General features: G+C 43.8%; 1 long non-coding RNA gene across 1 annotated transcript in view; it reads left to right on the top strand.

The window, feature by feature from the left end:
- The first annotated feature begins 1257 nt into the window (after positions 1 to 1257).
- The window catches only part of LOC147830141 (uncharacterized), a 36656-nt gene continuing 29452 nt past the window's right edge, over positions 1258 to 8461 (top strand). Inside the window, exons 1-2 of the long non-coding RNA XR_015444259.1 lie at positions 1258 to 1573; positions 6950 to 7021. This is a non-coding gene — a long non-coding RNA (uncharacterized LOC147830141). The remainder of the gene's footprint in view (positions 1574 to 6949; positions 7022 to 8461) is intronic.

Here is an 8461-nt window from a genome sequence, read left to right as displayed (position 1 = left end):
TTCTATAAAATGCAGGAGTTTTAATAGAATCATAGCAAAAATAGGTCCCGTACTGAAAATATTCAAAGTTACATCTGTCTGAGTGTTTTGGTTTGAATATTTGTTTCTTGGTTTGTATGACTAAAACAGTGCATAACTGAATGGTTCCAGTTTGCTCCACTCTGAGCCCTTGCCAGAGGAGCAGGACTGGGGTGGGTCCAGTGACAGAGTACCCTATTTATGTGTATATCACATGTCATCTGTAAATTAAGTGCATATATGTTCTGCACACACGTGGAACATGTTATGTTCTAAATGTAGAGGTGATATCAATAAATATCAATTAATATCAGTTAATAGCAATAAAATAAGAATTCTTGTTGAATAGTTACTGAAGCCATACTGGCTTTCTGTCATATATTTTCTTTGTCAATCAACACTGTGGGATTATATCAAGGTCTGTCCTTATGAAACTAAAAGTAGATTCTCATAATTGTAAGTCAAGAATCACTGTTACAAATTATAGCCAAAAGACAGATTATAATGGGGAAGGCAGATATGCTGCATATTCCCTTATCCTATACACCCAGCAGGGAGCTCTAAATGACAGTCTGGGGAGCAGTTTCCAGTATGGCCTTATACTCTCTTTATAATGACCAGGGAGGGATTACCAATGGAGTTAATATAACTGTGGTGTTGCTATATCTTTACCATTGTCTGTATCTTAATATCCCCTAAAGACCAATGTGTTAAAGGTTTGGTTCCCAGGCTGATGCTACTGGGAGGTGATGGGAACTCAAAGAGGTGGGGCCTACTGGGAGGAAGTTAGGCCATTGGGGGTGTGGCCTTGAAGGGGACTGTGGGACCCTGGCCCCTCCCACTCTCTCTCTCTTTTTTTTACTGGCTATGAAATCAGTGACTTTACTCAGCCATGAGCTTCCACCATGATGTGCTTCCAGCTACAGTCCCAAAGCAACAGGACTAACTGATCATGGACTGGGACCTCTGACATTGTGAGCCAAAATATACCTGTTCTCTTTATAAATGAATCATCTCAGGTATTTCATTAAAATGCCAGAAAGTGGATGCACACAATCTTATTTAAAAAATGAAGAACTCATGTTGTTCAGTGACCATCCTGTAATATTTCCTAGGGTCCACATGGAGCATCAAGGATCAAGAAGTTAGTTTTATGTGATGTATTCTGCTTATTTGGCTCTGTGTCACCGTTCTTGAGTCACTCAATCTGCTGCCTTATTCGTTTCTGTTTGGCAACTGGGTAAAACAAATCTCCCCTGTATATGGCATTAATCAACTAATGTTGTTGAGCTGTGGAGAGCAGGTAGTTGAGGAGTAAATGTTATGACATAATTGAAATTATAAGTCTTTTAACTCCCCAAGCAACAGAGCCCTCTTCTCTTCCTCCCTGAAACTTCTGGGTTATTATTCTCATCTCATTTAAAAATAGCACAGAGTTGGAGACAAGATGGCATGGAAGTTCTCTGGAGATTTAATCGCTAATGACCTCATCTTCAAATGGTCAGTGATAATAAACAAGAAGACGGGATTTCCAAGGGGGCAGAGCATTAATAAGGTAAGATTTTAAAATTAATTTTTCAAGTTAATTAAAATGTCCAAAAGCACAATAAAACTGCAGAAAATCTGGCAAGGGAATGGCAGCAGGCCTGATTAATGCAAGTCAACTGTCTTCGGAGGGTAATAGTAATAATGATGAGATTATGGATATGGAAGAACCTGCTAAAAAGAAATGTGATGCATGTGGAATACAAACTGCGTCCCAGTTACTATTTTATGGTGCACAATGGATCTGATTAAGGAGGAATAGCGGCAAGAATTACCACTGAATTGCTCAATAAAAGTATTGTGTAATTAACAGTGTTGCAGCAGCAGCTGGAGCAATGCCTCCCATTGATATTCCATATTCGCCATTTATTTCCAGTTTGCTAAGGAGTGTGGGTTCTAACTAAGACTGTTTGTTTATCCGATCACTAAACAGAAGACATTTGTTGAGTGGGATATAGAGCTAAGAGATACGAGGGTATGATGCGATCAAAGTCCCACCTTTGCCCTCAGGGGGCTTATGTTCAAATAGGGAAGTTAAAATAGCAATGTAATTAACTATAACAGAATGCAAACTGTGTCCAGACTTTCCATACAGGTTGAAAGAGAGAGGAATTACTTTTGGTAAAAGGAAATAAGCAGAGATGCCAGGGAGTACATGACATTTGAAAAGGGCATTGATTTTGATGTTGGCAAGATTTTGACAGATGGAGATAATAGTAATTTTCTACTTGTGAGTTCTTTAATTTTTGAAAAAGCTATACAGTACATAATGTCATCAGGCCAATAGTAGACAACAGAGGCGTACTTGTGGTACAGAATGTGGTCAAAGTAAATAGTGGGGACCTGGGGTCCATCCTATGTTGCAAGAATTATGTCGGCATGTGACATGGAAGCAGTTAATGACATATAAATGTATCTCGTGTGAAGGGGGCTTGGTCATTTTGGAGTCAAAGCAGTTCCAACTGAGCCAGGCATGCTTGACTTTATCTCTGTGTTAAAGAGTTAGCGTGGCTGTATAATCAATTTGGAGAACAAGAAGCAGGTCATAAAAATCATTTTGGGGTGCTGCAGCATTAGAACTTGATGGAAATTTGGGGAGTTGCTGTGATTTGGATGTGGGTTGTCCCCAAGGGCTCATGTGTAGGACACCTGATCTCCAGTGCAATACTATTGGATGGCGATGGGAACTTGTATCAGTCAGTATTTGCTAGAGAAACCAATCGAACACAAGATATGCAAATATATGAGAATTTACAAGACTGGCTTACTGCGGCCACCCACAGGGTCGGATGAGGCAGAGTACAGAGGGTCTGTCTGGAGACCGAAAGATTCAGCCGAAGGTCTGGAGCTCGCTGCACTCTTCCTTCGAGACCATATCAGGAGGCCTAGGGGTCTACCCTGAAGGATGGACACTGAAGTCTGCACTGGAAGGCGAAAGATGACGTCTAAAGCAAAGACTGGAGCATCTCCGAACAAACAGAAGCAGCAGTGTCCTTCTTCATTTCCCCTTTATAACATCCAGGCAATGAGGTGCCCTAGGGTGGATCTCCTGCACCCTAGGATGTGGAATTGCTGAGCCCATTTAGCTGAGCTTCTCAACCAGACTTCTCAAGTTGACACAGTCAATCAACCGTCACAGACCTTTAGGAGCTGGGACATAGCAGGATGTCACTAATCACTGGGAGAACTGTCCTTGGAAGGGGTGAATGTAGTACACTTGTGGAACCACAATCTTTCTCTGGCCTCCTGTCTGGGGGTGAGATTCCTCCTTTTTTATGCTCTATCAGTGTGAAGCCAACTGCCATGAATCCTCCCTAGAGCCAAGCTGATGTGGACGCCCTGCCCTTGAACTTCCAGAACCATGACCTAAAGAATCCTCTTTTCTTTATAAGTTATTTACCCTCAAATATTTTCTTATATTTGAGAGACAGAAAATGGATTAATACAAAGGCCCAAGCTTATGTGATATGCTTTGAAACAATAGAAAGGAGAGAATGGTTGTCACTGATACTATGGAGACAGACCTAATAACACCTGAATGAGAAAGAGCGGCAGGTCAAAGATGACCACAGACTTTTGTATTTGGGTTGTCAGGAGAATGACTGGACAAATGCCAACAATTTCATAGGTGAAAACCTGGGAAAATAAGACAGATGTGTCATGGACAGGTACAGATGATGTGGACAGGTACTTCTTCCCCATTGTCTGCCTGGGGTTGGCGTCCTCATTCACTATGAAGGCGAACTCAAATTATCACTTCTTAGAACCTATGAGAATATGAGCTTAGGTGCTATCAGAATGTGCTTGTAGAATAAGACACATAGGAGTGGAATAGGTGTTTTTCTGCAGATGCAGAAGGTCATTTTAACACCATCCGTCTGACGGCTGTGCTGTCTGTCTGCCTGGTGGAGGTAGTGTTGTAGTTAGTGTTGGGTTAAGTTTGGTTCTGAGGTCCTGGAAGCAGGCTGGGCCCAAGATCATGGGATAACATGGACCTGTAGTTTATTTTTTATGAGGTTATCCTCAGGCCTCCTTTTTATTTTCCTTTAGGACCAAAGAATGCATTCCAGCCTTCCTTTTATGTTGGATTTCTATTATTTCTGGCCATAATTTCCCCAGCCAACTGCCTTTGTTTCTGGCATCAGAGCTGATGGGCACAAAAGGTGCTGAAGTGTTTAAGCCAGCTACCCCAGAGTATGATGAAGCACTAAAATGAAGAGGAAGAGTTGCCAAGAAATTCAAGCATCCACCATAATCTGAAGCCTTGAATTCCATATTAGCCTCATAAACAGAGTTGATTTTTAACTCCCTTGCCTCCTTAGTTCCCTGTAAAAAATTTACCAGAAAGAAATACAGTTTCTAGCTTAGTTACTCCTTAGATTCACCTCTGTCCTTGATAGCTCCAGAGTCACAGTGCTAGTTTTGATCCTGGCCTCTGTAGATGAGGACTAGCGGGACCTTCTAGCTGACTCTCTGACCTCTTGCTGGTCCTTTTCCAAGCTGGCCTGTACACTGCATTGTGCATTATTTTCATTGTCAGGATTCTGTAAAGTTTCTAGGGCTCCCAGTTGCTCTAGAGAGCAAATTCACAATGCTCCTCTGGGACTTTCAGGCTTCTCCTTGGTCACTGATTTCCTCAGGTGTCCTTGTCACCTGCTGTGGGCCATTCAGATTTTGTTCCTTTGGTAATAGCCTGGCCACACTCCCACACAACTTCCTACAGTCACATCTGATAAGTCACAGTTACCACTCCTGCTTTTAAAGATTTCATTTCTCCCTCCATCTCCCACATATGGCTCAGATTTCTTTTTTCTCTTAGAGGTCTTGTTCCTGTGAGGCAAGCCATTTCTTAGCATCGGTGGTATAGGTGTTCATCTCTTTAAATATGGGGTGTGGGGGGATTGAATGAAGGTCACCAGGGCTGGGGATTTAGCTCAGTGGCACCATGCCTGCCTCATAAGCGCAAGGTCTTAAGTTGGATCCTTGGTACCGGGGGGAAAAAATGAAGATCACCATGTCCTTTCTTTTTAGGCTGAAACAAATCTTATCCCCTTTGTTAAGTTTGCCTGAGCAGAGTTTTGGCCTTTCACACACCTTCCTGACGAATTGAGCGGAGACCTACTGGCCCTACTCAACTCAGCTACCTGTCCTGCTCAACCTGGAACCCAGAAATAAGATGTACGGAAGACTGTACTTCCCAAGGGGCACTTGGATAAAAAAAAAAAATCGATTTTCACCTAATGGAGGAAACCTGGATTAAACAGAGTTGCATGGGTTTTCTTCTGGAGGACTACTTAGAGATTTTAATAATGTATGTTATAGATCGCCAAGAAGGAGTGTTTTATGATCCATCAAAGTTAGAAATAGTTCTCCTCACTGCATCAAGCCCTCCTTTGATTTCCTTTTTATTGCAGTAAAATTTCAGAACATCAAGTGATAGAGACTGACCCAAAGAGGCTTGTCCTTTTATTTCTTACACAATGCAATGAAAACACCACTTGGGAATTACTTGCCCTCTGGTTGTGGTAAAGTATCCAGGCCAAGGCCCGGTTTGGTTTGCTCTGTCTCGGGGGCAGGATGAGAGAGGAGGGTCTTTAGTGTGTAGCATCATCCTTGCTGGCACAAAAAGGCAGCCATTCTAACTAGGAAACAGGGTCTTACTGCTTCTTGCTCCTTTCCTCAGGGCAGAAACACAGGGCCAAACAAGGGTACTGCAAAACTCAACACCCTTATTCTCGTCTTAGCTCCTCCACCCTAGTCTTAATAGAACATGGAGAGACAAACAAAAGGAGAGATTTTTCAAAGGAGAAACACCACCTTTTTGTGTCTTGTTCCCTGGTTGTTGATGTATTCGCTGTGTGCTGGTTATTCTACTTCCCTGTGCACCAGCCCCACATACCCTAGGCTGCCATTTTCCTCCTTGTGCTGTCCACAGGAGACTCACTCCCACACATGGTTCTACTCATGTCCCTTCACCTCCTAACTTCCTGTGTGGAGTAGAGAGTCTCTTCTGCTCTACTCTTGTTGGTGTTGCATTTTTGGAGGGTGGTGAGCCCTCTACTCCTTCTTTTCCACAGGGCAGCCTTCTCCATGGCTCTAGCCCTCACCAGCCTCCAGGGTTACTCTGTTGTCTTCCCACCCTTTGACGGAGGATGGTCACAGCTTCTCACTGCTGCCAATCTCTGGGTGCCTCACCCTTTCCTCACCCTTCCCTGTCACTCTCCTCACAGTTTTGTTATAGTCTCTTCCAGTAGTTCGAGGCTCCAGGACCTTCCAAATTGGATCCAGTTTTTTGCTGGATCCTGACCAATGCAGCATACAGGATTTATTGTCTCTGACATAAAAAGTGTCAAAGAGCAGTCAGAGTTTATGATTGCTACCCATTTTCTATGAAAGACGGTTCATGCTGTCAGATCTGAGGCCCAGAGGAGGGGTGTCCAGGGCCTCCAAGACAGTGGGCTCCTGCATGTCCTACCTGATATGGCCACATTATTCCTTTTTAATAGGGGGCACCTCAGGGGATTAGTATTCAAAGAGCCACATTTTGCAAATCTCTAGACCAGAGTATTTTGGCGGAAGGGAATGGGGCGCTTCAGTTGTTTGCTGACAGCAGCCGTTGAGAAGGCTGATGGAGTCTGGCTAGAGCCACCTGGCTTGGCAGGTGGCAGCAGTATATTTTTGAGAAGCCCCTAAATATGCTTCAGTACAGCTGCTCTTGACCTCTATTCTCTTCAGCAATGTCTAAGCAAATGTTTGCTTGATTTGCCAGGAGACAGTACCACAGCTTTTGAAATATTTTCCCTGGGGAACCTTTTCCCAGGCCTAGAATTCTGGTCTGCTGGATTCCTATGTCAAAGGAAATAACAGGTCTACTCTCTGCTCACAGGGGATGCACCCGACAGAAAGTAAGGAAATGCCAGTGCCATTTTCAAGAAACAGTGAATGCACAGTAAATTTGGTGAGTATTGGGTAGGGCAGGCATGCTGGGGTAAAATGACTTCCTAAACAGGTTTTGTGCAAAGTGTGATAAAAACTATGGTGAATGTTTACATTTTACAAATTTTTATTACAACAAAGGACACATTGACATGAATCTTCCCCCTCCCAATACTCCCTCTTGCTTCCAACATACTTATCCTATTTTTCTTGATACCTTTTCAAGCAGCTCTGGAAGTCTTCTTGGGTGAGTATCATTAGTTGCACTGTCGTGGTTGCCTCAATGTCCTGAATTGATTCAAAATGCTTACCTTGCCTGATTCTTTTGACTTCGTGGAAGAGCTAGAAATCATGTATTGCTGGAACTGGTGAATAAAGTTCATGAGGACACACTATAGTATTTTTATTTGACAGAAATTTCCATAACTTTTGAATGGATTCAGGACATGGAGGCAGCCATAAAAGAACATGAAGGAGGACTCCCAGGACTGCTTCAGAAAGCAAGAACAATGGGATAAGTGTATTTAAAGTGGGGAAGGGAAGGGGGTTCAGGGGGGTTAGTGGCAATGTGCCTTTTACTGTAACAAACTTTTATTTGAATATTCACTGTATGTTTTGATCACACTTTATGCACCACTAAATTTATCTTCCAGAAGTGGAAAAGATAGGAGCTCAGTTTATTCTTTCCCTGACTTTGAGGTCAGAGTGCAAGGTCAGAGCATGGTAGCCCCTTCAAGGTGTCAAAGATGCAAGCCACCATACACACAGCGGGCAGTAGCATGGTGAACAAGGGGCCCTGCAAACTTAGCTGGAGCCCATGACCTGAGGCCAGCTGTCTTTCCCCTTCCTGCATGGTAGGCTGCCTTGTAGGTGTCCTGGAGTCACCAGGAAGTTCCTTCCTGTGACGGTGTCTGCACAGACTCCTCTCTTTGGTTCCTGAGCTGGCCACCATCTGCTGAATCTGCTCCTGGTGTTTGCTCAGCCTTGGATCACTCCTGGTGCCCCATCATTCTGTCCTTTTCTCCTCCACCATCTTATAGAGAAGGAACTTGCTTTGTCTCTATTCATCCTGAACACAGGGGATTCTCCGTTGGGTGTGGCTGAATAGGCTGCTGGGAGTCAAATTACAGGGATGTATGGTGCCCACCCGGCAAGCGGCCTTCAGTCTCCCCAGGACCTGACGGTTGTTCACCTCACCCTAATAGGACAGCCACCTTCTCTGTGAATGGTGCCCCTTCAGTGCACAGTGCTATGCCCCACAGATGGTGTTCTCCATCAGAGCAATAGGAGAGCCCTGCTCATCCTCACCAGGACAGAAGAGGATTGCAGAATTTGAGACCTCTTTGGGGAACCAGCTCTTAAAAGGCATTCCTTGGTAACCCAAAAGGCAGAAAACGAACTGCTGCAAAGCCAGTTCTGTTCTCCAAGACAATTCATTGTCCTCTCTCCAGAGACCTGGCAG

Source organism: Heterocephalus glaber, unplaced genomic scaffold (assembly GCF_053883595.1).
Source record: "Heterocephalus glaber isolate CG9 unplaced genomic scaffold, H.glaber_assembly_v1.0 deba00000331, whole genome shotgun sequence".
NCBI lineage: Eukaryota > Metazoa > Chordata > Mammalia > Rodentia > Bathyergidae > Heterocephalus > Heterocephalus glaber.
Note: the sequence above shows the minus strand (reverse complement) of the source record. Positions and strands in the feature narration are given on the sequence as shown.